We start from the raw sequence: 8999 nt of genomic DNA, 5'->3' as shown, positions 1-8999 counted from the left end.
TAACAACCAATGTCAAAAGCAGTACTGAAATCTGAAAAAGGATTGGACAACCAAAAGTATTTTTACAATATTAACCAACATTTCAACAAATCTCAGCTTGAGCCTTGAAAGACAGATCAGTGTAATAAAATGTTTTATCTGGTCAGTAATGAATTATGGATGTGAAATTTTGGATCATTGGGAAAGAGGAAGAACAGAAAATCAACACTTTTGAAACTTGGTGCTTAAGAGGGATCCTAAGGGTAAGTTGGGGAGAAAAGAATTAATGGCAAAGTACTGAATGAGGCTAAAAGAACAAGAGAACTCTTAAATAATATCAAAAGAAGATGGTGAAGTTGTTCGGACAAGTTTTCCCTGCAGAAGTGTTTGAGTGCCTAAGCATCACTGGCAGGATTAACAGATGAAGAGCAAGAGACTGATGGAGAAGGAAGAAGCTAGATAACATTAAAGGCTGATTTAGCCAGAACCACAACATGATCACCACTGTTGCTATGATCAGAAAGCTTTGAATGCCATGGTTGTCTTTGCCACTCAGCATGACATTTAGATGATGAGCATTTCCGAATAGCACCTTGGGGCGTTTTAATACATTAAAGTCACTACGTAAGTACAAACAGTTGTTGATGAGGCCACTCAGGCACATAACTACAACAGACTGCATTAATTTTAAAGGCCGCTAATGTTTTAAACCCAAGATATTTAATGCAGCAACTTCACAAAGGTGAAACTACAGTCTTTCTGCTGTGGTCTAATTTGAGTCCCCTTCTCACTTGCTCCTTCAAAGGCACACAGCCACAAAAATGTTATGCAATTATAATACATATTTGAAGTTACATTTTGGGGTTATCACTCCAACATTCAGCTCCTTCCTGTCATTGTGAGCTGGAAAGACTAAACTGCCAGCTCCACTTGTCGGCCCAGAGACCAATGTCATCAAACAGCACCCTTTTCCCTCTCACTAAAGCTTGCAGGCACAAATACAATAGTTAGTGAATTTGAGGAGTTAGTATCAGATGAAGCAGACTGCATAGATTGGGCTGTGAGGAGCACTAGGCCTGGGAGATTTTCACTCCTGGGTGTCATCTGCTTTGGTCTTGTCTGTCTACTACTCGAACTGTGGGGAGCAGTAATGGGCCAACAGCTGGTAGCAGCGTTTAAGTTGGCCTGGGACCATGCCTCGCATTGGGATAAGTAGCTGGGAGAGGTTTAGGAGGGCATTGCCGGAAATGGATCAAGATTTGGAGTAGGGTTGGGATTTTGTTGGGAGGGGTGTAAGGGTTGTTTATAAATCTTGGAAAACTCATAATCATGCAAGAGAAAGCAACATTTTTTTAAAAAGCCCATGTACCTTTCCGGCCCACAGGTATTGTCAGAATCTGATCTGAATTGTTAAAGAAGAACCTTGCTGGTTGTTTTTCACGTGAGTGTCCCGCTCGCCTGCATGAAGGAGCAGGTGAAAGTCTCAATCTGAGATAGATAGAGCTTGAGTCAAACAGGCCATTTTTTCCCAGTGGCTTAATTAAAATTGGCTCCCTCAGTTTCAACTACACTGCAGTATAACTAGCTGCGATATATCCAGGTCAAAATTTGAACCCTAAACCCAAACCCAATCCCTCCCTAACAGCACTGTGGGTGTACCTACACCACTTGGACTGCAGACCACAGCAGCTCACCACCAGCTTCTCAAGAGCAATTAGGGATGTGCAATAAATGCTGGCTTACCCTGTGAATGAATATGAAGAAACTTCCCCATGCCTTCCTATCTGTGAGTGCAGTAGTGAACTGCCATTGAAAGTTCCTGGAAAACATGGCTTTCTCCAGCCTATTTTAGATTAACATTCATCAAGGTTCATCAAGTAGGTTATGCAAATTCCCAGCTGCTGTATTACACAAAAAGATTGTGATTGGCACCTATAATAATGTACACCCTCATGAATATTCATTTAAAATAATCAGGTGCGACTTTAATCAGTCTTGAATGGGCCCTTTGTTTTCCAAGCCAAAACAAGTTGAAAATGCCAAAACAAATTCACAAAATACAATTAACATAAATTACTGAATATTTTAAGCATCTTATTGGTTTTGATTTGTTTATTTTCTCAGGCAGAATGATTGGAACCATCAATCCTGTGAATGCAGCTGAAGGAAATCTGAAAATTATTCCACAGTTCCCAATTTACTGTCACGTTGTTCATAAATTTCTTCCTTCACCTCCTCCTCCCCCATCCTAATTCTCTCACTGGTTTACTCCATTCTTCAGGGGGGTTTGACCTAATGGTGACAGGATTCCCTTTCATATGTGAACCAAAACAACACATGTCACCTTGTCTCAGGCACCAAGCCGTGGGTTGATCCAGAGATTTGAGCACATAATCCAGGCAGGAACTTCAGGACAACCCTGAGGGAATGTTACCTGTCTTTCAGGTAAGCCCTTAAACTGAAGCATGATGTCAGCTTATTATGTGGCACTGTGGCCAGCACTGATGCCTCTGAACTACGGAGACCTGGGTTCAATTGCAGCCTCAGGTGACTGTTCATGTGGAGTTTGCACATCCTCCCCATGTCTGTGTGGGTTTCCTCCACAGTTCAAAGATGTGCAGTTAGGTTGGTTGGTATGGTAATTGCCCCTTAGTGTCAGGGGAATAGCAAGTTATGTATGTAGAGTTATGAGGATAGGGCTTGGGTGGGATTTTTGTCAGTGTACGTTTGATGGGCTGAATGGCCTCTTTCTGCACTGTAGGGATTCTATGATTCTTATATGGCATATTTGAATACATGAAAGGGAATTTGTCTTGTGTGCTGGCAAATATTTATTTCTCAATCTACACCCATTACTTTTTGTTTACCAAGTGGAAACCCTTTATATATTTTTATAAATGCATTGAAGTGCTTGTCCATCCTTTAAGGGAACAAGCTATAAAATGAACTGCAGTACATGAAGTGACTTTCTGGTGACAGGCCTTGCAGATTAAAACTGTGCCCCGTATTTCTGCTTCATTTGCACCTCCAACCGAGTTTTCTCATTTAAATCTGTCAACGTAACCCTTGATTCCCTTCGCTCTCATATGCTTACCTAGCCTCCCTGGAAGTGATAAAAGCAAAATACTGCGGATACTGGAATCTGAAACAAAAACAGAAAGCAGGTCTGTCAGCATCTGTGGACGAAGGCTCATCCTGACTTGAAATGTTTGCTCTATTCTCTTTCTCCTGAAGTGCATCTGTTCAGCTGCTCACAGCGGAATTAAGTTCCAAACTGATATCTTTACCAGGTAACTATCATGTCCACAATTTCATGCCATCACATGTATTTCAGTGCTCAGACTCTTGATAAGATACTATTATAAAAAAGAGAGGCAGGGCATCTCGGACAGCAACTCCATGATTCCCTTGTTTAACTGTGAATATGTGGTCTCCAGAATATGCTGCCTGATTTACACTTTAATAAAGTGAGAGACTGACAGTGTCACTGTTATTTTTACTGCAACATTATGGCACAAAAGTCTGCTCTCCGCTGTAATGATTTCGGTGTGATTTCGAAGTGTGAAATTGGAATTCCATTCTGGAATAGTCCAGCTCTCCTCAATGCTGCAGTGATTAATATGAAGTCCCCAAATTTCAGGATTTTCTCAGCTGCAATACAAAATTAATGCTTTGCCCTCAAACTGTGCTCCTGAGATAGTGAGAAACAAATTCTCGGTGGTTGATTTCTGCCCTATTTTCTGTCACTCAAACTGATAGTTAATGGGTTTTGACCCGATTACAGTGAGAGGTCAAACTGTGATGGTGATTCTTAAAGGGAAGTCAAAAACTGAGCATGATTATAACAACTCATCAGTGGCATTAAGAAGAGTATCTGTCCAATGATGCACACTGATCGCCGACTGTTAACCAATAGATGTGATTTAAGCATTGTGTTGATCATTTATTTCTCACTGTGAATAATAGCACTGTGTACAGTGTCCTGGGAAATAAGAATTTGCAGCATTCATAAACAGCAATTGTGGGCTATCACTGCCCCTACCAATTCTCCAGTGAATATTATGGCAATAACAAGATCAAGGAACAGTACTTCAGACAGTGCAACAAGCTGCTCATGTTTCTCTTTTATAATTGAAACATTTGATTAAATCACCACCTGTAATTTATTCACAGATATCCATTATTCTACATGCAAGCCACTCAAGCCCCTCGATTAGGTTCTGACTAGCTCGTTCCCAGGAATCCATCAGGATTTGTCACGTGAGCATCGAGGATGATGTCCACTCAAGGTTGTGTGTTTCTGCTATGGACTTTCATATGACTGAACAGACCCATTCTCAACCTGCAGATCCTTGGTCCTGCAAGGCTGTGGAATGTGGTGTGCAGCATTTGTGTCCTTTTCTTTCTTTCTCTGTCACTGCTCTGCCTCATCAATAAGACATGATTACTTAAAGCATGATATACCTCGATGGGTAAGTTGTTATCATCTTGAACATTTGATTAATGCTCTCATGCTTAAAGGAGAGCTTCAGAGTGTCTTTGAAACATTATCTTTGTCCTCCCTTGCGACATTGGCTGTTTGAGAGTTGCAAAAACAAGACCTGGTTGGGAAATGCTTTTCAGCCATCTGGACAGTGTCCAGTCCATTGAAGTTGATTTTGCAGAGTTTTGCCTGAATGCTTGGCTAACCTTAAGAAGAGCACTAGCATCTATTTGATGTTCCTCCCATCAAATCTGTTATGTTCTTCTCTTCAATGTAAATTTATCAATTATATGACAGGAATTGGTGAAACAATAATGTGGGTTTAACATTTGCCGATAAGACTAAATACAAATAATGTTAACGAGGAGACTAAGCATGTCTGACTCCCAGGCTAGGATTTTCCAGACCCATTGTGGGGGATCCGCCAAGGGAGATTTGGCCACCCAACCTGAAGTCCGTTACTTTCAACAGGACTGGAGGGAAGGGCTGTAAAATCCTGCTCTTATTCCTGTTGCTTGTAAACAGAATAAAAACATGGGACCAAAATATCAAATTCTGCTGAGGTGGTAGTGATTAACAGTTATTTAATAACTGGACCCTTAAAAGGTCTTTTGAGAGAGGTAGCTGTCAAGATATGATATGTTCTCAAAAGGGTCTTCTTCAAAACATCGGGACGGTATGCTATTTGTCTGACCAAAAGCGGGTTGAAATTTGAGTTTTAGTTTGGTAACATTCAAAGACAGGCAATTCTTGCATACTGAATTGAAAAGATCAGGAGTGGCTTAAGAAACTGGTGTTGAGTGGGCAATGACACAGAACTCATTCACAAACCATGTATGTATATGGGGGCCAATTTAGTTTGGACATGGAGGCAAATGAGGTTAAAGAGTTTTCCAACTAGGGTATTTAATATTCACACCAAAGGGCAGTTGATCTTTGATTAGGTAAATAGCCATTGTTGGGTAGATTGTAAATGATATAAGAACTATCACACAATCTTGCTTGACACAGATCTGGATTTTGAAGACATCTGATTCAGACTCCCCCTCAGGACAGTTGTAGTCATTATCATCATGAAGCAGTTGTGGGATTGTGATAAAGTCCCTCGAACAACCATGTCTTCGCAGCATAATCCACAGAGCTTCATGATTTACTGACTTAGAGGCTTTTTTCCTGGAGTTATACTAGACATTTCTTTGGATTTGCCTGGCAAGAAAGGCCACATTGGACGTTCCGCTGGAAGGTGTGAAACCACATTGTCTCTCTGGGAAGTTCCCCTCAGCCACAGGAAGTAGGCAACTCCATAGAATGTGATGGACAAGAGAGATTTGCCTCAAAAGGTTTCCCCAAATTGATTTATCTTCCTTCCTGAAGATACTTACAATTGCAATGTTTCTGAAGTCAAGGCTAGTGGTGGGGGTGGGGTTGGTAGAAGATGCAGTGGGGTGGAGAGTGGGGTGGAGAGCAGCGGGAGGGGGGAAGAAGAGTTTTTTCCATTTGAAAAAAAATGTGTAGGATTCTTGATGTGAGCAAAACTCAATTGGTTTGAAGAACTGTGCAACCTCCGGGGCCACAGGAATTGTTGTTTTTCATCCGTTTGATTGCTTGTTGTGGCTCTTTTATCCATAGTCATTCAATCGTGGAATTTATCACAGGCTACTCAAGGGATAGCCTGGAGACAATCAGATACCACTGCTCAGAATGCACTGATGGCATTATTATCCTTAAGAACAGAAATACCATCCTATGAATGAAGGGAATTTTGTCCATTTGATATTGATCTATAGATGACTCTGGCAGCTTCTAAAAAGCTTGGTCTGTCATGATAGTCAGCATATTGCTCAAGCTCTCGGGCTTTGTCTTCTCACTAAATGTCCTTTATCTTCCAGATTTGTCTTTGAGTTGTTGAAATGCTGCCTTCCTTATTTGCAGCCTTGGGATGTTCTGCCAGCTGATAAAGGCTGCTCATTTTTGTTCTAGGAATTCACCTGGATTATCTTGCTATAAGTAGCAGAAACTGTTATATGTTTAAAAAAGGTTGCAGGTTGCTTTATGATGATTTGATGGTGATATCATGAGGGTGTGTGCTCAGGCTGCTGTTTTACTTTCAGTTTTTTGTCCTGATGCAGAGCGGAGAACAGCTCTTCAATAAAACCTGTTGTGTATTGCTTTGAATCTATGTGTGAAAACCAAGTCTTCTCTTTTTCTGTGAAAACCCACTGCTCCTAACACCAGAAAAAAAATTGGCAGTGAGTTGGAATTTTGTATCATTGAGAACATTGAGAAAAGATCCTTAGAGAAAAATCATTGTGCATCCTCACACTTCCAATGTTGAAAGCTGGGAAAAGCAACACAACAGGATTAGAGATTAAAGTGCCAGTGCCAGCAAGTAAGAAAGAACTCTCTAGCCCTATTTTACCATTGCGGGCACGAAAACGTGGTAAAGTTGGGTGTGAGGCCATTAACGCAATTCGCACCCGCGTCTGCGCAGATGGCCACTTTAGCGAAACCTGGGATTTGCGGCAATTCGATTCACGCCCAAAACGGGTGCAACGGCGGTTTAAATGCATCTGCGTGCATTTAAATTGAAATAATGAACTGCCCACCCAACTTTATTAGCATTTCCCCCTTTACCACCGTGTTTGCCGATTCGGAAACGCGCCATAATGACAAAGAGGCAGCAAGCGCTCCGAAAGCTTGGGACTTTTGCTACCAAAAAAACCTGTTGGACTTAGAACAAAGAACAAAAACAGCCCGGGAAACAGGCCCTTCGGCCCAACGAGCCCGCGCCGCCATTTTAACATGACCAGTCCCCCCTCCATCCATGACCCTAATCTATTGTTTTATGGCCATCCACATTGAGGGAAACTAATTTAGGGACAATTTATTACTTCCAATCAGCCTAATAGCACATCTTTGGGGTGTGGGAGGAAACCGGAGCACCCGGAGAAAACCCACGCAAGCATGGGGAGAATGCGCAAACTCCCACAGACACTGGCCCAAATCCACGTGTCTGCACAGCAAACAGTGATAGTCACTGAGCTGTCGTGTTGCCCAGCATCTGGTCCAGTTTAAGCACACACTAACGACATGAAGCACTAGGCCAATCTCGAACAATCAAGAGCAGCCCAAGTACGACCCATTGCGTGTATGCCCCTCGTTGGACAACAAGGCGGACCGACTTAAAACCTGTGAATGAAAAGAGAAAAAACATTATTATCATACCATGCCCATTACCAGGGACACCCCAATGCTAATGAACCTTATTTAAAACAATCTCCTATATCCACCCATCTCCAACTCAGTCATGTGCCTGTCTAAGTTACCCTTAAACAACTCTAGCATGTTTGCCTCCACCACCTTACTTGGCAGAGCATTCCATACCCCCACTACCCTCTGTGTGAAAAGCCTCCCTCTAATATCTGTGTTATACCTCTCCCCACTCACCTTAAGCCCATTGCCCCTCGTACTGTGTGTGTCTAACATAGGAAACAGCTTACCTCTGTTTACTCTATCTATACCCTTCATAATCTTATATACCTCTATTAGATCCCCCCTCAGTCGACAACTTTCAAGGGAAAACAGCCCCAATTTGTTCAATCTTTCCTCATAACCCAGTCCTTCCATACCAGGCAACATCCTGGTAAACCTCCTCTGCACTCTCTCCAGAGTCTCCACGTCTTTCTGGTAGTATGGCGACTAGAACTGGACGCAGTACTCTAAATGCGGCCTAACCAACGTTCTATACAACTGCAACATTAGACTCCAGCTCTTATACTCTATACCCCTTCCTATAAAGGCTAACATACCATAGGCTTTCTTCACAACCTTCTCCACTTGTACTGCCACCTTCAAAGACTTGTGCACTTGCACCCCCAGGTCTCGCTGTGATTCTATACTCCTTATGGGCTGACCCTTTATCATATAACTGCCCCCTACATTATTCCGGCCAAAATGCATCACCTCACATTTATTCGGATTAAACTCCATTTGCCATATATCTGCCCAATGTACCAGCCTATCAATATTGCAATGTTGTATTGCCGGACACTGCTCCTCACTGCCTGCCAATCCAGCCATCTTGGTGTCATCAGCAAATTTGCTGATCACACCACTTACTCCCTCTTCCAAGTCATTTATATACACTACAAAGAGAAGAGGTCCTAGTACTGAACCCTGCGGCACACCACTAGTGACAGACATTCAGCTAGAAAAGGACCCCTCCACTACTACTCTGTCTCCCCTTTGCAAGCCAGTTCTCAACCCATCTAGATACCTGGCCTCGTATTCCATGAGCCTTAATCTTTTCTACCAACCTACCATGAGGGACTTTGTCAAACGCCTTACTGCAATCCATATAGACGACATCAACGGCTCGTCCTTCGTCGATCGTTTTTGTCACCTACTCAAAAAATTCTACCAGATTCATAAGGCAAGACTTTCCCTTTACAAAGCCATGCTGCGTATCTTTAATCAGATCGCAACGCTCTAAGTGCTCATACATCCTATCCCTAAGAATCCTCTCCATCAACTTACC

This window comes from Carcharhinus amblyrhynchos, chromosome 3 (genome assembly GCF_965287045.1).
Source record: "Carcharhinus amblyrhynchos chromosome 3, sCarAmb.v2.hapA, whole genome shotgun sequence".
Classification (NCBI taxonomy): domain Eukaryota; kingdom Metazoa; phylum Chordata; class Chondrichthyes; order Carcharhiniformes; family Carcharhinidae; genus Carcharhinus; species Carcharhinus amblyrhynchos.
The sequence above is the reverse complement of the archived record's forward strand: the minus strand, read 5'-3'. Positions refer to the sequence as shown.